Genomic DNA, 23,652 nt, shown 5'->3' with positions numbered 1-23,652 from the left:
GAAATCTCGTGTAGTAAGGCTTTGTTAATATGGATGATGCCCAGGTTCTTGAGACGTCGGGCTAAATTTTATTTGCACCATGAAACTAACTAACTAATACCATCATTGAACAAAATTAGACAGAGTGATTAGTACCATTCATGATGTTAGAGAGAAAATGAAATCAATCATCCTTGCAAAACCAAACACGTCTCAGTGACATCATCTGGATGCAAATACCTAGATTAAGACAGTATGACCCCAGCCTAACATAGCATTTTCCAAACCCATCTTTGTAGTTTGTGTATTTGGGTTGTATTGACTTTCCGTGTGATTGAGAATTGAAATAATTTAGGCATTCATCCAAGTGTTTTATCTACAAAGTGACCCCTGAATAGAAACATGAGTATGTACTCTGTTATTAAAAAATTGTATATTCTACATGTGGTACATAAAAATCCAGGCATAATGATAAGGAAATCATCCTAAAGACAAAACTTCTCAGAAATCCAGAAAGGTTAGGGTACAAGAGCTAAAAAAGATCTCTTGGTAATCTCTTGTCTTTGTTTAAGGTTCACAAAATAAAGGATTTCATTGGCCCATCTTTCAAAAGCGTAACAGGGAAATGTGGCAGAAACACAGATGATTTTGAATCGCACTCAAAGTTTCTGCAGCACTAGAGTGTTAAGCAGGTAAGTCTCTTTCCCAACTAAGCTAAGTGAGTCTCTTGACTGTGATTTTGGAACTTCACAATGACATTTGCACATACCGTGCTTTTGGCATGTGAGCAAAACCCATACCCTGCTGCTGCTTCTGTTCCTGATACTTTCTCAATTAGAAGATCATAGTTATTTGTTATAATTTTATTTATTATATTTCATAAAAAGAAACAAGATTTTCAGGGAACGGGGTAATTAGTAGCATACTCACCCATCCCCGTGATTCCCATGTTTTCAGACTTTAGAGATTCTATAGTGCATCTGAGTTTCAAGTTTAAGCTGATTATTGGCTACTTGAGGTAACCTTTTAATGATGAGCATATAAGAAGATAGTCAGATGCTTTGTTGACTGGAGAAATATTAAATCAAAGGGTTGATTTGGAAAGACCTTTTACTTAACTTTCTGAGCTTGAAAGAGCAGATTTTCTGTCTGTTTCATGTCTGGTTTTAAGGTTTCTCAGAAATGTGTTTCCTTAGCTAGGCTATAAAAAAAAAGTGCAGGTCTTCACCAGAAAGACCAGGGAATCTCCAGAAGTAACAGATATAGGACTTTTAGTCTGAATGTATTTTCCTTTGCAAAGCTGGAGAAGGGAAAGGTGATGGAAATGAGATAGTGAGGGTGGAATTATAGTTGGACTGAGAGCTCCACTGAACCTTATTCCGCTTTTGGACTTTCCCGAACTCCCACAAAATATCCTTTATAGTTCAATAAATGAGTGAAGACTCTCCCTCCTCTTTAAACTGTTGAAGGGAACACATTCATTTCCCTGCTTTTGAAGGCTTGCGTACAAAGGCAAGTTATGAGAAATTATGGTTTTATTTGAAAATTTTTGCATAGCAACTAATAGCCAAAATTGGCCATTTCTCACTACCCTTCTAAATCTGTGCAGCAGTGCATCTTTGACACCACAACACCGCACCAAAAGTTAGTCTCATGGTGCTCTCTCCCATCGTGGGGCTGGAGGCAATTTGCTGTGTTTTATTTTTTACCCTCACAGGTCAGTTAGAAACTGTATAAGAAGCTTTGGGAATGCTGGAACTGGAGAGCAGCAAAGACTCAAGAGTCAGCTGTATCATTCATGTGTCTTTTGCAAACTATGCCCATTTTCAAGTTGTTGTCAGCCAGCAGGGAAGGAAGGTGGTGCAGCGAGATGCCCAGAGTCATCACTGTGGGGATGCTGCTCTCTGTGTGTGCCATTGCACAGCCAGGTGGCATGAACAGCCAATTGCTATGTCACTTTGGACAAAGGAGGATAAGATCTAAGGGGTAGTTTTGGTGAGCTCTGCCTGCACCAAATGAACTTCCAATAGCTCAATTTCTGGGCTCAGAAAATCAATATTCGTTTTTAGGAAAGGACGTGATGCAGGATGAGGATATGTAACAATGGCTTAAGTGTGAATGTCCCCCAGCTGCATTTAGGCTTTTTTTGCAGCCTGCTTTCCCTGCGGCTGGAGCCCCACTCCCTGGCAGAGGGTGGCCAAGCCAGGCCAGGCATCCTGCTGCTCTCCTGGGAGGCACATTTTATCCTCTGCTTATCAACTGGTTTATGGTGTCTTTCACTAGCTAGGCAAACTGAAAGTTCAGCTGTGCTTTTGGTGGCTGCAGAGGAATATGATTTTGGAAGATTGAAAGAACAAAGGTGGTGCTTGCTGCAGAGCCAGAGGTAGCAGAGCGAGACTCGTTCGCTGGGTTTTGCACAATGGCTGCGGCAGCAAGAAGCAAAGTTATTGGCAGGTGAAAGATACGTTCAGAGACACTTTACACAGCTGGTGATGCTGCCTCTCGCACATGCGGTTAAATTTGAAGCCTAGTGGATCAGAAACACCTTGTCCTCCTAGTTTTCACCTACAAATTCAACTGAATCTTTATTACCCCTTTTTAATGCTTTTCCAGTGTGTCTGTAGAGGGGTAGGGCATTATGTTTACAGCATGGGTGATTTTATTGAAGGCTATTGAACTCATGTCAACAACAACTTGTACATAAGCAGTGCAAGCTTCAGGGCACTGGAACATAAACCCCATCAGAAATGGCACAACCATCTAATTGAATGTAACAATGTGGATGTGGAAAACTATGTTTAAAGTTACTGAATTCATTCTGACTTTTGCTCTTCCTCTTGGAAGAAAGCGTGATGTTGTATCTGCTTCCTAGAAGCTTTGCTTTTTCTCTCAATGATGAAGAAAAGGGATAGGCTGTTGCATACAGGAGGGAAGATGACGGTCTCGGTATTCACTGCTGAGTGGTGTACAGCCTGTGCATTGCTCTCCATGAGGGGCAGAGCTTCATTAAGGAAGAGCAGAGGGTAACCATATGGTACCTAAATATTTTCCATTTCTGTCTGTTCCTGCACCATCTCCAAAAGCTGTTTTTCCATGTACCTGCCTCTCAGAACCCTCTTTTGGTTTGGTTTTTTTCTTTTTATCCTCTCCTCTTTCTAAAAGACCTTCCCTCACTTTTTTCTCCCCCTTTTCTGGACCCTGGCCAGACTTCAGGTTCTTATATGTTCTGCTGTTCCTAGTTCCTAGTTCCTGACCCAGAAATCTGTCAGGTGTGCTGGGATGTTGCTGGGACAGAACTGAAGCAGTGGTGGAGCGGGGGAAGGAGTTAAAACTGGAGACTGGGAAGCTTTGAAACAGAACACAATAGTTACTGTGCTAATTTTCATCTCCACAGCAACACTAATGCCTTGTGTTTCCCTCAGTCTTGGAATTCCCCTCCTATGGTCTCCTCCTGGGCTAAGCTGAGCCCTGGGCTCAGCCTGGAGACAAGCATTGGCACAGGGACTTGGAGGGTGCTTCTGTGGTTTTGAATAGGTGGAAGGGCTGTTGGGAAATTGGTGAGAGGCAGAGAAAAAAGTAGTAACCTCCTTGTGCAATTCTGCTGGCTATCCTTAGAGTGGGGGGCAGATGTAATCAGGAGGTTTGCCACCAAGGACCAAAAAGGGTCTTGTTGAAATGGCAATGGCAGCTGGTGCAATGGGCAGCAACGTTTCTGTTGGAAGGATTCTCACAGAGGTTCTGTGAGGATGAGAGGTCAATATTACTTTTATAGGTGATCCCTCAGAGAGACACTCTGGCCTTTGAATGTATTATCTTTACTTTAAATTTGGTTTTAGATCATCTGAAGGTCTGCACGAATTGTGTAGCAAAAATATACCTTTGCAATAACTTTTCTGAAATCAAATCATTAATAGTGCTGAGACTGTGATTAATGCAAACTGAGTATCTTAAAATCTGTATGCATCTTTAAATGTCTTACTTTGGGTAATATATCTCACAAAAGGTAAAGGTAGCTGAAAGCTCAGAGCATCATTCAAACTGTAAAGCAAACTACTGTCTCAACTGCATTTTCTCCTATACCTGCTATCTTGGTAACCATGCTTGCATTATAATAAGCTTGTTTTTTTAACCCTTGTGGTACCATCATACTGAGTTAGAAAAGGTGGTTAGCTGGGAGGAAGGAGACTTTTTGATATTCCATAAATGCAGGTGTCCCGAGGTGTATTTGTCACTGCTTAACACTGCTGTGCCATTTGGAGAATGCCAGAGGGCAAACTTTGAAAAGGCATAAGAAGCACCAAGAGGGAGAAGAAAATGTTAGAAAATGCTGTTGTGACAGATGGTGAGATGGTAGGCTGTTCTCAGATGGGGACATGTTGAAGAGCTTTACTTCTACAATCTAGACAGCTTCATGAGAACAGGCTGGGGTTAAAACGTCCAGAAAGCCTCAGAAGGGCTTTTGTCTGTGAACTTTAACTACTGGCAGAAAAAAGTTAGCTAGCAGCAATCTAGGTAGCTGTATTAGAGTTGGGCATGTTCTGCTAGCAGTGTTGGCTGTCCACAAAGATCTATTAGGACTCCTGGCTGGAATTCATCGTGCCTTGGCTGAGAAACATTAGTGTGGGCCACAAAACATGGGAGTGTGATGGTGGTCTTCCTAGCAAACCACCAGTGCTGTCTGGAGCCAACCCAGCACCTGCTGGGAGCTTTTTTTGTCAACAGACCTTGAATTAGCTTGCAGTAGTGGAGTAGCCAGATGCTCCCTTCTTAGCTAGTGGCCCTGCTGCATGTATACCATCAGGTCTGGCACTATTCTGGCAGCTAGAACTGAGCACAGAGGTGTTTCTTTTGAGTAGATCTCTGCTAGGATTTCCTCAGGTTTTGACTAAGATTACTGTTGCAATCTTTAGAAAAGTGTGTAGTTCTGCATCTGGAATGTACCCAGCTATGCAGCAGCATTTAAAGTGGAAATGACACCTAGGCACCTCATGGAAACAGTAAGCTTCCAGGTAAACTGAGGGTGCAGTGAAGGAAAGCTGCAGGAAAGTTAACTCAACATATAGAACTGCTTGCCTTATCAGCTGACTCTGAAGATAAATTGATAAGTCATTTTCAAGCAAGTGTTCCATTTCACTGAAAGTATATACTAATTATATAGATGTTATCCTACAGACATGAGGCATTTCAATTTAAAAAAAAAAAAAAAAAGGAATAAACCTAAGCATCTTTTACTTCCTCCACTCCCTTCTGTCCATCTCTTCTCCCATCTTTCAATCACATAGCCTTAATACCCAAATTAGAGACCTTCCTTTCCCCACACATTCAGAGCCTATTGCATACGTGTAGTTTCCAGAGCACTGAGTGGGCTTGATGTACCATCAGGCTGGAACGTGTTAGGAGCTAATTCTGGGATGCGTGAGTAAAGGAATTGTCATGGGAACACAGCTGATAATCAAGAAGGATAAAAATTCCAGTCGGAAAACAGGCTATAGGAGTCTTCCGTCATGTTGCTCAAAACAACCTTAAAGAGATAATCATTTTGCAATTACTTCAAAGGAGATACCATGCAGTGGAAATCCCTGACAAAGCAAATCGCCAGTAATTAATAAAAAAGGGCACTTTAAAAAAGTAATTTTTACTAGTTATATAAGGACATAAAACTGTCCTTCTTCTAGACCCTATTCATGAAAAAAAAATAATTTGGGGAGTCGGTTTCCCTCTGACTGAAACTCTGCTAATTAACATTGTTAAAAAAAAAATTTTCTCACCTTTTTTTTTTACGGAAGGTTTGAATTAGCCTACCACATAGCCAGCTGCTAGTCTTTAAATCCAGCTTCCTTGGGAAATGACGCTTACAAGATCGTGCTGTCTATTAGTCCCCATGAGTTCCTTTTGAACTCATTGCCCAGTTTTAACTAAACTTGCAGAGAGATGAAAAGTCCCTATACATTTGATGAAAACATGCTGCCAAATAGAGACAAGGCAAGCCCCTGTCAATGGAAAGGCCACAGCATGTGTTCAACTTATTATTAGACATTAGAGAATCTGTATGAGGGAACAGAAGGGCTGAAAACTTTTATAAGAACAAGAAATACAGGAAAGCAAGCTTCAAAAGTTTCACTGCTCAAATAACTTGTTGGGAGTCGCTATACTAGCCTCTATGATATAAGCACTCTTACTTTTTTAATTCCAACCTGTGCAGGGCCTCCTGATAATTAAAGTGTCAACATTTCAGTGATGAAAAGCTGTATTGAAAATCAATGATCAGTTGACATTGCTGCGTGCAGGGAAGATGGAAACGTCTTGTGAAGGTCTGCAGAACCAGCTGTGAAAGCCTTCTGTCACCTTGCTGGGAGGGAAGAGCTGTAAGACCAAACCACCATTTGCTGATTCTTGTCCTTTAAACTTATGGCAGGCTACAGATAAAATCAGAGGTACATCTCTTATGTGGAGGCCTCCAGAACTGCATTCCCTGCTTAAAACTTATTTGCAGGTATTTCACATGTTCCCATGCCAAGACAACAGACTGAGTAACCCTGAACTCGAAGCTGCAGGGAAGCTCATCGCAGGAAGGTCTGTCAATCTGAGCAATACATGCATGGCCCTTCCTTGCTGAGTTCAAGTACTTCTTACTCTTCAATGTATTTTTCTTCCTAGTTCTTTGTTAAACAGAGGAATGCTCCTCACCTTGCCTTACGAGTCAGGAAAGTGAGACACAGGGAGTCTAAATGGTGAGACCAAGGTCACACACTTTGGCAGAGGATGAAATTAAACACAAACCACCTAAGCCATGGGCCAGCAGCGACTCCAAGAGCTGTGTTGTGGCAGCCTCGGGCTCCCCGCAGGGTGGAAAGCTCTTTCACATGGTCTCTGCCCTTCTTCCCTCCTCAAACCAGCTCTGTGATTCCTGCTTGCACTGCTTCTGATTGTACTTTGGCATATCAGATGTTGCTGAACTGGCCATTACACCATCACTGTTGAAGTGACTTTTATGTATATCCCAGTGCGAGACTCAGTATTACAAACTTGCTTACAAAAATGGCTTGCTACCCTCCCTTTCAGCATTCATAAACTATGTCCAGAAATACTTCAAAGTAGTTGCTAACAGCCTAGATTGTGATTCTGATTGCATAAAAGATATAAGTAATTTCAAATTATGACAATTAACTACTTACATAATTTGATTTATTCTGTTACAGTCTCTGTGAGTTTTTAATCACAGTACCTTAACCCCAAATAGTGCTCTGTTAAGGCTGAACTGACAGTATATTGTGTGGTTCAGAAAGGTCTAGTGAGAGCGCTAGGGTGGTATGAGGGAAAAATAGGTAGATGATATAACAGAAGTTCTATTTCAGTCTCTTGCCTGTAATTATTCCATCTCTCTCTTATCGTCTGTGTTTATTCTCTTGCATTTTGATTTAGCAGCCTCTTTAAGATTATCTTTAATATGTTTATTTATATTTTGAATACTGCTCTTACTGGAATGCCTAGTTCAGACTTGCTGAACTTTTGCAATCCATTAATGTTTCCCCCAGCTCAGAAATGGCTTTTCTGTTTCCATGCTCCAAACAAGCAGGCATTATCCCAGAGGCCAGCCTGGCTCCTGCCTTTTTGCTAAGGAAGAACCACCCTGCAGCCCACTCACAAATGCTGGCATGGGGCATGTTCTCCAGGGTGAGAACACTGCCCATCATTTAGAGGAATCAGGCAGTGGAGGAAACTCCAGAACCAGCAGATCCCTCACAGCCCACATGAGGCTGAAGGTAGCAGCAGCTTTCGTACCTCCATTAGCTTGGTTTCCTCAGCATGGTGCAAGGAGGAGAGGCAGTTTCGCAGACAGCGTGGTCCAAACCCTGTTCCCCGAGACAAGCCTCCTGCCTTCAGAACTCCCTCACAAGCAGTGCTGTAGTCAGTGCCAGTCATAGAGGGGTGGTGGTGGCTTGTGTGTGTGCCTGAGAGGTGGCGAGTTTCAGGACATGGTTTAGTGGGCATGGTGGTGTTGGGTTGATGGTTGGACTCGATGATCTTAAAGGTCTTTTCCAACCTAAACGATTCTATGATTCTAAGTTAATAGTAGGACAGCCTGTTCAAATAAGGTTTTGCTTTCATAGTCCCACACATAACCCAGTGCCACAGGCTGTGGCACAGCCTCCTTATCACAGTGGAGAATCTGAAAAGCACAGACTGCACTAGGAATATTTTTAAGTCTTCAATTTATTTGTTTATATATTTCCTTAGTTCTGATAAGGACCCTTCTTCTACCTCCCATTTGCTACTCCAATCACATATATAAAACAGGGTAAAAAAACAGACAAGCACTTGCACAGAAAAAAAATTGGGTCTGGGCACCTAGTACTTAGAAGTAATTTGGAATCTAAATTGCAAACAAACAAAAAGCCTAAGAGTAGCTAGCTGGATAACCTTTCAGAAGGCAGAAACATCTTCTGAATTACCTCTTTAGTTCCTTCTTTTAGCACATTATCATCACTTTGATCTAAATTGAATTGACTCTAAGCCAGTTTATTGTAACGTGTGAGCTGCTCCCCTCTAGATGCTGGAGTTAAGGCTTTTGCCTGAAAGCTAGGTGTGACACTGCTCACTCTCAGAGGCACTGAACGAGAGAGGTGAGAACAGATTCTTGTATCTCCCTCCACTACAGAGACAGAAGAAAAACTGATTCTCGCTTTTAGGATAGGTTTTAGAAAGAGGTGAAGATGCGAAGTCAGGAAGAAAGGTATTTTTCTCCCCTTGTTTCCCCCTTTCCACCCTCAATCAAAACTACTTCCTCTTCCCTGGCTGGGAGGTAGCTGTGGTCTGAGAAGGAGAACAGTTCTGTCCATGGGGTCTCTCCACTCCTCCAGGATATTTCTTTGTTGCAGCTCATCTGTGTCAGAGCTGGCAGCTGTCGTAGGCAGGAAGAGGAGAGTGAAGAAAGGAGACAGGGTGCCAATGTCTTTCTTACTGAAAGCAATGGCAATACTTCTTGATCCTTACTCTCATTGATTCCTACAGCTCTTTAAAGGGCAGTACATCCAGCGATAGCACTTACTTGACAGGTGTTGGTCCAGAAGATTTGTAACAGGGAACATGAGGGGTATGATCTGTTCTCATTACCCAGAAATAAGCTTTCTGTTTCAGTCAGGACGAACAAGTCTTTTATTTCCTGTCGTCTTTGATTACTTCACCAATTTGTTAAAATCTTTATTTTTGTATTCTTAATATCCCTGCAATACTTTGAGTTCTTAGGTCAGTGACTCATACCTACAGCTGTACAAGAGCAAACGTCTTTTATAGAAATGGCTTAATTTTCAGGCTGACCATGTAATGTTATCATTCTTCAAATGACCTATGCTTCTCTAGATTAAATGAATGCATTTCCAGAAGGTAAATGTGTTCGGGCTCAACAGACAAAGCTTTATGTCAGGTTACTGCCAAAGAAGTCTACACAATATCATCTCAATAAAAAATGAGAAGGTAAAAATCATTTAGTCACAAGTGTACTACACATTAGATATGCAGAAAAGGCATCACAAATTTATGACATTGCAAAAGTAGTTCTCTCCATAACAGTTAAGGGAACAAACAAGCTGGTCACACCTAGAATAAGTATTGCTTTTATGAAAAGAATTGGCAGTAAAAAGGTCACAATCGCATTTCTAAGTGAAGTAAGTTCTGATGAATTAAAGCAGCTCCTGATGTTTACAGTGCTCCTTCCTGTGTAAATGGTGCTTCAGCCTACATGTATTTTCAACACATCTCTCAGTCTGCCTTTAACTTAGGCTCTTTGCTGTTGCATTGTATTTCAATCTAGATTCCCGTGCCACTTCCACCAAGGTGCCTCACAGGTTTATGAAAGAAGTAAAGACGTATGTACTGTCCCCTCTTTTTATTGGTTACATACCTCTTTGATACATGCTGGAAGTCAGATTTCAGCAGACAGATACATCCAGGCCAGAAAAATATTATTTGCTTTCTCATCTTTCCACATTTTAAGTCCATTTTAATCCCATTTTTTGCCAGATAAATTCTGGCCAAATCTGTTTTTCCAATATTTTGTACAAAGCTTTTTCTTGTGAATTTTCTGATGGAGACAGAGAAGAGCAATTTCTAAACCACTAGATGAAGTTCCTCTTGGCTGTTACAAGCTGATATGCATGTTGCAATGGTCCTGGTAACGGTGCAGACGGTCACCAGTTTATCCTCACCACACACCTGAGGTCAGTCAGCTTCATTGCTGTGTTACTGGGAAGATGAGAGGCAAAATCCCTGACTTTGTCCATAGGCAAGGGTCTGCCTCTCTCTGAATCAATAAAATGAATGGAACAGCCACGTTTCCACCTTACAGACTGTGGTGGGACATTCAGTAAAAAACAGGTGATACTGCAGTAGTGGAGACCACATGAGTCCCTCAAGGAGGAGAAGTGTCTCTGTGGATCTGCAATGGAAAGCATCTGCCAAAGAGAATCAGGACTCATCTTCCTTATTCTCCATCCTTGCCTCAGGATATGTCCAAATACAGCAGATACAGTTCATTCTTGCAAGAGATTTACATGGATGCAACAAAGACACCATGCTTCTAGTGTATTGTTTTTCCCTGGTTTTCATGTGTTGCATCAACTAGCCTTCACAAACAGGTCTTGAGAAAGAATAATTGAATGGGTTTTTCTGCAAACAGGTATTGAAAAGATGAGTTTGCCAAAATATGTTCCTCTCTTAATTTGGATGTAAATCAAATCCCTTGATTTTCTTTTTATACACTTTTATTCCAGCAGAGGTCAGCTCTGCCTGTGCTGGGGAAAGGGTGAAGCAGTTCAAAGTGTGGGCACCTGCACACCTAGCAACACAAAGTGCTGGTTTCTTCCTACTCTCCCCTCACAGCTACTAACCAAAGCCCATTTCAGGCCCTCCTCTTAAACGGAGGAAAAAAGGTGCTTCGAACCAGGTCATTTATACCTTCAAGACTGCCATAACAAGCTGCTTAGAGAGCCATTCTTGCTGCTGTTGCGTGGCTCCAAGCCTGTTTTGAGAACAGCCTGTAATGTGCAGGAGGAGCAGGAGAGCCAGAGAGCATGGTCCTTCATGAGGTTAAAACTGCTGCAAGAAGCGAAACCCCTGAAGAGCAAGTAGTTGTGTCTAGAATGTGCTTTCTAATTACTGAACTATTAGGGAAACAGAAATACTGCCATCCTGTTGCAATGATCCTCCTTTACTGTTAAAAATATGAAGGACTCTGTGCTCAATAATGTTTTGTCAAAGTTTGTTCTGGCAAAACTATTCGGGTGTATTCACAAAGAATTTACCACTTTAAGTGGCATTGTTTCAGTGGGTATATGGTTCACCACAAATATTATTTCCCCACCTCCATCATTTACAGTTGTTCTTCAACGTTAGCTCCTCAGAGCACAAGATGAGAAACATTTTGATGCTGAAGGCAGAATGTGTTTTCAAAACTATGTAGTTCTAGTCTGAGGGTTAGCATCCCTCAGTTTTATTCTCCAGTTTTTAAGTGTCAACATGCATTTCACATTTTGCACCTAAACAAAATTCTCTTACCTAGTCACCGTAGTTTGAGGGCTGCTCTTGCGAGTGACAGCTCCTCCCACTCTTCTTGCCTCCCCTCCTCTTTGGTTTCACAACCTAGCCTTTTCCTTATGCCTTCTCCTTTTTTTTCCCACCAGTACCAAGTAGGAAACTGTGTTTAAATATTCAGAAGTACTGTTCATGGCAGAATGCTGTATTACATAGCCCTGAAAGTGTGCAAGATGCATTTATCTTCTTTTTAAAGAATAAGGTATTGCTGCATTCAGAATTTTCATTAGTTGTCAGTAATGATTGACATGCCTTACAGACTTTTGAAGTTAGAAATTAATGACTGCTTTTCTGAAATTAAATGTCATGCTTTAGACAGAAATCTTTCATGTAACCAGTGATGTGCACCATTGAGACAGCAGCTGCTTATGAAGGATAATGTCTGAAAAAAACCAAAGAATCTCACTGTAAATCTAATGTCTGGTTTTCCTAATTAATATTTTTCACCCTTTTCTGGTACCTTTTTTGAATTTAGCTTCTTAACACTAAAAAATAGGTGAAGTTTCAATCCATCTATGCACCCCTTTTCTTTGTTCTATTAGAGAGATTTAGTAGTTTGAAATGACTGAAATGACTAAATGTGGTCTGCTTATTTCTTATGTGTAGCTATATATAACAAGAAATGTGTGCCATTAGTCTAACAAACTACCAGGAAAGCCAATAAATAGTTTCAGTACAAGATCAAGCATGGGGCTAATGAGCAGCAGACTTGACTTCTTACCTGAGAATTGAGAGAAGAAACATAAACGCACTAGAAAGAGGTAATTAAGGCATACCATCATGGTGAACTTGCACTCCATATGTGGTTGTGTTGGCCCAGCTGTAGCCTTTTGGAGTGTCAGATGAATGTTAACAAAAGCAAGTAAAGCTATTTTCCATTTTAGCTCTTGTTTCTCCTCATGGTGTTATCTGCTATAGGTCAAGCAGCTACAGATTACAGCTTAATAGGTCATCTTAAAACCAAGATATACATCCAGAGCTGTTGCTGCTGATTAAAGGTCACATATTTAAGTGCAGATGACACACTTGGCTTTTAGGTGGCTACAATGGATTGAGAATTCCACTGTGAATATCAATTCGTGTAACAATACCGTATATACACAGCTCAGACTGTTGTTCACCAGAGACTGTGCAAATGCTTCACCAAAGAACAAGTCATTTTCTAGAAAACTGTCAGCGTTTGGAAAGCTCCTATTCTTTGCTGTTACTTGGGGATCTGGATAGCCCACAACTTACAGGTACTTGCTGCTAGTACAGACAGTCACGGGCAGGCTCCACACTTAAGCCCTCTTTACTTGTCTTCCTTTAGTGGCTGTATCCAAAGATCGGTCTTTTCTAGGTGAAATTTGTCTTTACAGATAGTTCAAAGCACCACTGACTTTTGTGCCAAAAACTAATGCAGGCATCCTAGGCTGCTCATCTTGCTGCTTTCATTTGTCGTCTGTCTGGCTTGCCCTGGACTGAAGAGTGCCTAGTCTCCTTTGCCCAAGGAGAAAACTTATTCGTGTCACTAGGCCATTGTCAAAATCTGAAATGCAAACAAAAACCTTAAGCCTAAACCAAGTATATCTTAAGCAAACAGAAGAGATGCCTGTATTGCTGTGAGATCCCTGCTCCCTAGCCTAAGTATGGCTGGTGCCCACAATATTCATGTGAACTCCATTTAGAGCGGTGCAAACAGCTGTGCCCCCACTGCATGGCACCTGACACAGGTCCCTGCGGCTGAGACATTATTACTATTTTTCAGAGGTTTTATGGTTCAAAATACCTGAATTGATGTGATGGCTGACCCAGTGGAATGGTAGTTTGATAGCATACTACCAAGGGAGAGGTAGGCTGCATGGCCTTGGACATCGCCTGAGGGCATGTGAGCCCTTAAGCACAGAAGGTCTGCTGGAAAATACTATGTAGGACAGAAAGATCCCAATCTGGGTATGGTCTCAGCTATTGTGCTTATCTGAAATAGTCTCCTCAGCAAATCCTCTCCAAATCCACACCTGGCTTTTGTCTTGGAGGAAACTGATTGGTTTGCTCTGTAAGAGGGTCCAAACAAACTAACATTCATGCAGTTTGGATGATCAGGAGATAGGGACTTAACGGCAGAAGTGACAGTGTACACATACCCACAGATCCTCATTATTAATAGAAAATAGTTGTTTATTCTAGATATAAACATCCTGAAATATTAATTAAGCACCAAAACCCAAACAAACAAAAAACCAAATCCCACAACCACCCAAGGCTTTTGGTCTCAATGAAAAGAAACACACATTTCATCTTTTCCAAAACAGCAGAGACCTTTTTTGCCACTGGCAACTGTCAGTCTTCAGGTAATTTCTTAATAAGACCTGCAGTACAGTCCTTGAGAAGAGTGAGGTTTGGCTGGAAGAAAAAAAATTAAAAGCCTTCAGTAAAAGGCAGAGTGAGAATGAGCTTAATTTATAACCCTAATGTAAAAATCCTTTGTGCAGAAGAGATGGTAATGATGCCATTATGTTGGGCAAACCCAATATAGAAGATTGTTTATGTAGATACAAGTGTTAGAGAGGACAGAATGGAAGTTATTTCCCTAGGAAAGAAATCAACAACCTTAAATGCATCTTTTACAGAGACCAAAATGCTATTAGACTTCTGAAGTTTGACTTCCCTGTTTTCTTCAGCAGATAATTATATTATTTGCTTGTTTTGTCCAGTACATTTGGATTTTTTCTATGTTATTAAATAATGTCAATGTCATTTTTTGCTCCCGGCTGCTCCCTTGGGTAGCCCCTGGCCCTGGTTCAACCCCTCGCTGTGCTGGGTCTGTCCATGGGTCCCATTACCACCACTTGGCTCTCCCGGCCTGCGCTTGGCTGTGTCCCCCCAGTGAGGCAGTGCCCGCGCTGGGGTCACCTCGGCTCCAGAGCACGTCTCCCCTTGCAGAGCTCTCTCTGTTCCCCACGTGCCCAGATTCAGGATGTGGGTGGCCATGCAGCAGTTTTTCAAAAGGCATCCGCTGGTTACATCATCTGAACATGAATCAGCTCTGTGATGTTGCTGACACATGTTGGGATGTACATTTCTGCCCAGTCAGTCATTTCTGCTGTTACATTTGCACTCTTGGTTGGTCCTGCCCAAGAGTATCCTTGATACTTGTTCTATTCAGCTACATTTCTTGAAACAACTTTAAATTCTAACTCAATTGTTCAACCCGTTTGCATTCCTCCTGAACCTTTTATCACCTGCACACTTACCAAGTGTACAAGTTATTCCCTCAGCTAAACTGGTAATGAATAACTAAACACTAATTATTGTTAAACTATTAATTAAAACATTATGTGATACCCAGGAGAGTGTCCTGGACAATCACAAGTGGTGCAAGCCTTACAACTTGAAAGTAGTTGTTGTAATGAGTTATCAAGACCTATTTTCTGAGTAAAGTTTTCCGGACAGTGGTACACACTCCTCCTACTGTTTTCACCCAAGCCACATTTATTGCTTTGTGTCTGTGGCAATGTTAGAAGCTTGTCCTGTAGTTGCTAGGATTTATTATTATTTCCTCCAGCTGGAGGAAAATACTGTGATAACTGATTGGTAAACAATACAGGTGTGGTCCAAATTTGTCTACATCCTCTAGTGGTTGAGATACCAATAAACCGTGGCCTCAAATCTCTCCCCAAAATCATCTTTTGATAATAGACCTCTCTGTTTCACTTGTCTCTTGGTTTCAGAGCACCCCCTTCTCATCAGTGACTCAGTGAACCACAGTCATCACAATGAGTTAGGAAACTTGTACTCCGTGGGCTCCATCACCGCCTACTACAGTGGTTTGTCCAAGCCATGCTGATCTTTCATAATCTAGCACAAAGCTAAGGCTAAGAGAATGAGTACTGATAGCTACTTTTTTTCCATATTGAACTTCGTAGATAATCTTACACTTAGTACAAATGAACTGAATAGATATAATGCTATCAATCAACAGTGTTTATGCTAGGTAAAAAGACAGGAATGTGTTCCTTTTCTCCCAGAGGAAGGATCACTCTTCTTCAGCAAAAGCTCCAATCATGGCCCAAATCTATGCATCTAGAGACTAACAAATGTGATTATGATACAAAGAAATCATCTGCACTTACAACTAGAAAATGCTTGGTTTTCATACGCTGCAGCAGCCCTACAATAAGTCTTATGCACACTGGTTTCTGGACTCGGGGTAAAACAACAGCCACAATGATTATTGCTGCCCACAGAGAAAGTTTTCAGTCAGGGCAGTGTCAGTGCTTTCACGTGAGTACAATCAGTAGCAATCCAGGAAGTCAAAAGACCAGGAAACTCAAACAGCTGAGGATGAGGAGAGTGTGGTCCGCCTGAAACCTAGCTGCTGGGAGGTAAGAAAGATGGTGAGACTGGGAGAAAGAGGGAGGAGAGAAGATGCAATGTGATGCTGAAGTCATACTGCGCTGCTGACCTTAAGAGTGATTCACTGAGCACCGTGTCCTCTGTCAGAGGTAGGAAGCAATAAGCAGAGAACATTTGGCATCCCTGTCCATGAAAAGACCCAAGCCAACTGTTCTGCTCTCCTCCTTCAGCTGCTGTAGGAACCAGCTGCAGACAGCTCTAGGAAGGAAGTGTTACTATGGGCAAAAGGAATGAAACTTGATTAAAATAAACTTTTATTCCCACCATTATGAAAAAGGGGGAAGAGGAATCTGTTGTCTGTTTGCCCATAATTGCTATTGCAGACAGGACTAGACAGTTACAGGTATAGTACTTAAACACTCATAAATTCTACTTTGAAGGTCAAAAGTTTCTAAAATTGTCGTGTTTTTGATTGTGACTTACAGCAGCAGAGTTGAGAAGTTCTCCTTAAGTCTGGAGAAGCTGCCAAATACAACCACACTTCAATAGGTACAAAGTACCCCTTGGAGGAATTCCTGGCTTTGTGTTATCATAAAACATCCATCAAATTCTAATCACCTTTCATTACTGCACAAGCAGTAGCTTTTCTGGGTTAGGTAAGCCAGTTCCAGTCCTTCTCGCCTACTCTGTCCAAAATATACATAATGGATCAGACCTTTCTGTGACTCTCAGTTTTTGTTTCTGCTCTCCTTTCCTCTTTCTCCAGCAAGTCACATTCCTAATGTTCCTTCATAATTCATTGCAGCTTTTTATTCATTCATATGGGTTTTATATTTGCCCTCTGTGTGTGTTTGTGTACATATGCATGTAAGCACACACACATATTTATATACACAAGTAGGTAGCTAGATCACCTTAGCCTCTCTTTGCACCTCATAGTAACAGTCCTGCTAATAAGCCATCTCTGCAATCCAATATTCCCTGTCGCAGAGAATGACTTTTTAACTGTTCATCACCTAAGGCATAACTGCTGTATTTGCACGTGGGCCTGCTGACTTGCTGATTCATTTTTGGATGTTTTTGCCATCAAACCTTTCTATTTTCCACTATCAACAAAACCCTGTTCAGTCAAAGCCTGAAAAAGTAACACTGTCATTTAACATAGTGGAGTAATGGTTTCTTAAAAAATGCAGTGAATTAGGCCCCATATTTTGCTAGGGAAAAGTAATTTAAAAAATGAATTTACGTGGCCATTTTTTTCACTTTGATAAGCCCTATCTTTAATTTGGGGCTGCTTGCCGCTCAAACCAAAACTTTCAAAATTCAGCTTTCATTTTGACAAGGAGAAACAACGCTTAAACATATTCAACAAGGCTACTTGCTTATATGCTGATGTAGTTTTTCAAAAGACATTATCACAACTAGTGCTTTATAGAAATCCTCTCATTTTTCAATGAAGCCAGTGATGAGGGAGCAGGGCTTTTTGGGGTGCTGAGCTGCAGATGCTTCATGGTAGAGCAAGCCATGTTTGCTATTTAAAACTAGCTATCCAGCCTTTAGTCTCGGGCGCTCTGCCTTTCTCCTGCAGAAGACCTGCAAATGCATACACAGAGAAGCACAGCTGTAAGAGTCAAACCCAGCTTCATAACTCTTCCATTTCCAAGTAAGCCTCCCAAATTACAATGTGATACACTCCTACTGTAGGCAAGGTAAACTCAAAAGTGTTTAGTCAATTCTTAGGATGTCTAGGTCTGCATAGTTTACTGTACTCCCATGTGCTTTTCTTCCTCCAGGAACTGCAGGAGAACTGAGGATATGAAGACAGCGTGAAGGAAACGACCACCAATTCCCTTCTCTTACTCCATCACTAATTTGTAAGATGAACTACCATGAAAGTAACACTCGACATTCAATATATATAATACACATTCCCAACATTTTCTAAAATGTGCCCTGGTTTTAATTAAAATGTGAAGTGTATACACTGAAGGACTTGATTCTCTGCCAGGAGCCACTGCCTTGTACAACTTTCCCACCACGAACATCAAATGCCAACTGAAAAAATACTCTGTTTTGTTCTTACATTGAAACTTCTCCAACTTTATTACATTTGGAAACATAATGTAGTAGTAGAGGGCAATATTGTGTTGATATACATAATTAGTTTGCAAAAAAATATAATCAGGAGACACATTTTTCATAGAATCATTTCTTCACACAATAGTTGCAGAATAATGGATCACATTGATCCTTCTTTCTAAATGCTATGACAAAGTAAATGAGCATTTGTATAAAAATGCTGTAACAGTTGAAGCTTGAATTAGAGAGTCTGTAACCTTTGTTTGTGATCATAAATTACAGAGAAACCCTGCAGGCAAGAATGTAACATTAAAAAAAAAAAAAAGCATCCAAAGCCAAGAGATACAACCGGTCAAATACTGAAAATGCGTTATATTGTGTACCTAACGTTAATCAATTAAGCTCCTATAGTACAAATTGCCTCCAGCAGTTTCTAAAGTTATCTCACAGGTTAAATGGACACCCACAGGTAGAGATTAGTCATTTAAAAGACAAAGATATAAAAACTGATTTCAAGTACTAAAGCTGTCTTAAAGTCAATTTCTCATTCATTTTGAAGCTATGCATTTTTTTCCTCCCTGTTTCTGGGTGAAGGGCTAATACTAGGGGCAAGCCACTGAATCTGGCAGTGTATAAGGCTTTTTCCAATTAATAACTTAAAGGAAATTGGGACAAAATGTATTACTCTTTCAGATCCAATAACTCCAGTTCTAACTTCTAACAGCTGTGCATCAGTAAGTTATTAAAAATATCTGAATTTTAATCACTTATGCCCTCTTAAACACTAAGATAGTGGAATTGGCACAAAATGCCATGAGCATCTGAGAGATGTCATGTGCAGAGTGAGCCCTTTTTGTCTGCAACCCCTCAAGAGGAATCTTGGTATTGAAAAGTCAGATTCTACAAGCAGTGAGTGCCTCCTGCCTGAGTGTATTCTGTTAGTCCTTTCATTTGCTGCCTGGATGAAAAAGCAGGTAATTTGGAGCTTGCAGGGCAGGGAGGAAGAAAGGAAGGAGGAGGAACTCTGCAAGGAACTATACAAGAAAACTTATTTGCAGGTTTCACTGAAGGCAGTGAGAGCTGTAGAGTCCAAAACTTCTGGGAAAAATAAAAAAAACCCCAGAGGCTTGATTAATCTCGTCTTAAGAAAGCAGAATTTCTGGCTTACCTAAAAGTCTATTTAAGTTATTGTATTAACATTTCACAATGGCTTGCAGTTGATTACCTTTTTTTCCTCCTTTGACACTCCAAGTGCTTCAGTCTCCACAATCAAAATGAAGAAACTTTCAGATATTTATGACAGGCTTGGCAGAAATCTAGACTTGGTAGAAATCACACCAAAGAAAGAAGGCACTATCACACCTGTGAATGGTAATTGTGAAGAGGCAGAGGTACCAAGAGTAGTGTGCTTACAGTACCTTAAAACAGCCTGATGCACAGGTCACTGCTGTACGTTTTGTAGCGTTCAGACGGTAATATTCCCTGGAGTTACTAATGCTTTGAGCAGCACTGCTGACCATGTCCTATGTGCAGGAGAAACAATGCCCCCTAGTTCCATATTACAGTTCAGTACAATACTGCAGAAAGTTAGTGTGCAGTGTCAGCACACAGCCATTTGTACGTTCGTGAACAAAGTTTATTTTTAGCCCCCAAGCAAAATATTTGTCTCTTGGGTCAACAGATCTTAATAATTCGCAGACTAGAAATAATCAATGAATGCATATTCTATCCCATTTTCAGCACTAACAAGATAAATGGTGGATGAACATAAGTTTTTGGAAGATGATTTCAAAGGAAGATGTAATCGCAGCACGCAGCAGTTCAGAACAGAAGCGTATGCTAGGTGCTCTGAAGGGCACGTGGGGTCCTGTCTCTCTTCTTTGACTACTGAGACCAGACTCCAAGCTAAGGTCACTAAAATATATGCCCAAAAGTAAACGTTGTACATCTCCTATCCTTTTTCCTTTACCCACCATTTTTTGTAGTCCTCTATGGCTCAAAAACTAGAATCACACGTCCTGTGCTTGGACACTCTCAGGTTGGTATGTGTGCCTGTGCAGGTGTATATGCACATGTATGTACAGGTAGGTAGATCAATACATGACCGACTTCTCAGAAAGGAAAGAAACAGTCTCAATGAAGAGCAACAGAGTCTACAGTAAGCTAAGTTTTTCCTGAGTTAAACTTGGAAGTTTAGCTCTTATTTTACAGCAAAGTTCAGGTCTGTCATTTTTACCAACTACGCAACTGACACTCTCATTTTCTCTTATTTTAAGAGAATAAGGCAAACTTTTTCCACGTATACACTGATTTATTTTTTTTTAACTGATCTCTCATTTCTATTTTCCTCAGGTAAATATCTGCTGGGTTAATACTCCAAGAAGAATAGCTAATAGTAAAGAGCATAAACATCTATGAAATTATAATATCTAACAAAGCAAAGACATATAATCTCCTAAAGTTGGTCTTCCTAATGTGCACAAAGCCTGGGGTTGCCCAGTCTCATAAAGCACCCAGCTAATACAGCGACTATATGAAATGGATAACCTCTCAAACCAAAGCCTATTGGATTAAGAAGCTACACAAATTGTACACACTGTACAAACCATAGCATGTTTCTATCACTTAAATGGAAACTAAATAATTACAGGGCTGAGAAATACCACTTGATTTAGTTTGGGTGACCTTGTCTTGGCAGGATCCACAAGTTGAATTAGGATAAAACTGGAAGACAGTTCAGTTGTTAACATCATAAACTAAAGAGATTCAAAGCCTACTTGGATTTTCAGATGTGAATGCCAGCATACAAAATCAATCAGCATACAGGATTGCCTGTGTGTAGCACACACACATCTATGCTGTATTAGATTGCATCAGCAGAAATTAAAGTAAGGAAAAGCAAACTCAAAGGGATGCTGCCACATGAAATCTCATCTACGTTCAGGTTAATAAAACGAGTAAACATATTTGCAAGGCCGGTATGAACTAGAAAGGGTTTCATTCCTCAGTCCAACTTTAGGATAAAGCAGAAACAGAGTCCTGCTCTGTTCAAAACCCCAATAATATTTCAAGCTGTCCGGCAGCACAAGAGAAGCTAATTAATGAAAACCGAAGGATGACGAAATGAAGCCAGCTAAGCCATAAATATCTACATATATAAGCACACAGCAAGCAAGATAATGAAAAGTTAGCTCGATTTACCGTTTTAATTATCCAAGTGGGTGGTTTGTTTGGGTTTGGGTTTTTTTGGAAACGTCGGGAGCTGTTTTCAAGAGGACTCGTCCACACGCATCCGCACCGCGGCAGGCGCCGGAGCGCGGAGAGCAAAGCGCTTCCCTCCGCAGCCACGGCTCCCCCCGCCAAAAACGAAAAAGAAGAAAACACGGGGAGGAGAGGGAGGGGGCCGGAGGGGAGGGGAGGCACCAGCCGGCCGGGCAAACTCCGGCGCCGCCCCGGCAGCTCCTGTGGCCGCCGGGCTGCGGGCGAGGCGGCTCCGCGCCCTGCCGCCGCCTCGCAACTTGCGCGCGTCGCGGGAGCCGGCGGGGCGGGGCGGGGCGGGGCGGGGCGGGGCAGCCGCCGCCGGGGGAGGGCGCCGGGATGCGGCGCGGCGCGGCTCCACCGGCGCTGCCCGCGGCTCCCGGGCCGGCGCGGGGATGAGCCTACCTGCCGGGTGGTCCCCCCGCCCCGCTCGGGTGCAGCGTGCCGTGGGGAGGGACGGCTCCCCCGCCTGACTGCGCGGGGAGCGGGAGGGGTCCCTGGCGGGGGCTGCCCGGCCCTTGTGCCGCCTTCCCGGCTCCCCGAGCCGGACGCGGGCTGGGAGGAGCCGCGCGAGTCCTCGGGGTGGGGGGGGGCCCTGGTGTGTCCTAAATTGGGTGGAAAGGCTGCTGCCTAGTCGTCGTCTTCTCAGTCTCTGCCTCCTGCGGGGGGAAGAAGGGGAAGGTCTGTTTCCAGCACCCGATTCCCGTGGGATTTGGCATCCTCGGAAGCGCGTGCTCGTGGATGAGAGCGGTAGCCTCCTCCAAAACGTTATGACCGGGCTGTGAGAGGAAGAGGTGCCGAGCTGCGTGTAATGTGGTGCAGGGGAGACAAGTATGTGCTCAGTTCTTCTGCAAAGGCAAAAGAGCAGCTGGCAGAGTCATGTATTTGGCCCAGGAGCGTTTGAAGCGGGATACCGTAGCGATGTGCTTAGGCGTGCCTGGGAGGTAACCGCCCTGCTGTCCCCGGGCTGAGCCCCAGGCTCTTCAGCACCCACCAACAGCTGCACACCTGCTCAGCGCTTGCTCTCTCCCTCTTCTCTGCACTCGGCATCGGGCTTCAACACGTCTCAGTGGTTGCTTCCAGGCCATCATCCGAGGACGCTGAGCACCACACGGACAACCTGTTTGCAAGCAGTGCTTTGAGCTCCTCTTTACGCGCTGCATGCAATTCACTTCCCTGATGCGTATTTTGCCTTGGTACTAAGTAATCCTGGGTGCTAGTTAGTAAATAATGTATACCCTTTCCTTCAGCTCATGATGTGTGTTGTTCACTTGGACCTCTGTTTATACAAGTCTCTGTTTTTGAAGCAAACCAAAATGCGTTTCAGTGAAACCAGCCCCTACGTACCATTGCAAACTTTTATTCCACAAAAGCATTAAAAAGCTGAGAGTGTTAGAAGTTCATTTACACATTTGGTTATTCAAAAGGCAAAGGAAAACCTTTATAGCTCTAACAACTACCTGCATCACACAGCCACGTTGCGGTTTCATCCGTCTAATTAGAGGCAGTCTCCCTGGATCGTTTGGTGTCTGCCAGGTTCTGAGGTGGCTGCTTAGGACTTGCCTTCTGCAGGCTTTTTAAGTTCCAGTTTTATGTCAGCTGAACACAGGTTTTTCTTTTGCAGGTTTTGGCACTAATGAATACAGTCTTCTCCTCCCTCAGCTACCAGTCACGTGTGTCTCCTGCTATTGTTTGAATTAATGAATGAAGTTTTAATTATACCACAAGTGACCTTAGAAATAGCAGAGGTTAAGCAAAACAGTCCTACTCTGTCCACTGCTCCTGATGAGTATGAGTTGACTGTTTATGATTAACCTGTGTTCGCTCTGTGGTTTGCATCTGGCTTCAGACTGGTGCCATTACACTCAGTATAACAGGAATGTGAAAGTGACTCTCCAGAACTGACAATTTAGTATATGATTTTTCTGCAGTGCCTATAAACCTTTTAAAAAGATTTTTCTGCTAGGGAAAACTGCTCGAGAGACACTGATGGTGGCAGAAATTCTCTAGTAATTCCCAAAACAGTGTGCAAGGGCATTGCATGTCACAGTGTGAATAAGTAGTCTCTCCAGCTCCTTCTTCAAATAAGTCCTTAGGACCTCTTGCTTCCTGTGGTGTTTGCTTTGGGTTTGCTCACTGCTACTTTTGTTCTTTGTGTGTTCTTTTGGTTTCAAACTGTGGCTCATCTTCAGATTGTGCTTCATGAGCAAAGCTGCCCCTACCCAGTGTAGTGGCATCTTGATCAGTTGGTGTACCTCATAGCAATAGCTTTGGTGGTAGCAAGAAGGAGCTTTTCTGTTTTGATTATAACAGCTAGCAATTTAAAGCTTATTTTTCAGAGTAAATTTTTTGTTGTGTTCTTTTACATAGGAACAGTCATGCTGGGTCAGGCAGAAAGTCCTTCTAAGTCCA

General features: G+C 42.2%; 1 protein-coding gene across 6 annotated transcripts in view; it reads right to left on the bottom strand.

Moving 5' to 3' along the window:
* Positions 1 to 21,529, bottom strand: part of HTR1F (5-hydroxytryptamine receptor 1F) — a 123,874-nt gene extending 102,345 nt beyond the window's left edge. For 5 of the 6 annotated variants that reach the window (XR_008236166.1, XR_008236165.1, XM_052793904.1 and 2 more), the window contains exon 1: positions 21,184 to 21,529. The gene's annotated coding sequence lies outside the window, so the exon portion shown is untranslated. Of the gene's footprint in view, positions 1 to 16,985; positions 19,345 to 21,183 lie in introns of those variants that run through there. The other variant, XR_008236167.1, reaches the window with a different exon arrangement.
* Positions 21,530 to 23,652: the final 2,123 nt, after the last annotated feature.

Source organism: Harpia harpyja, chromosome 8 (assembly GCF_026419915.1).
Source record: "Harpia harpyja isolate bHarHar1 chromosome 8, bHarHar1 primary haplotype, whole genome shotgun sequence".
In the NCBI taxonomy this organism is placed as follows: domain Eukaryota; kingdom Metazoa; phylum Chordata; class Aves; order Accipitriformes; family Accipitridae; genus Harpia; species Harpia harpyja.
Note: the sequence above shows the minus strand (reverse complement) of the source record. Positions and strands in the feature narration are given on the sequence as shown.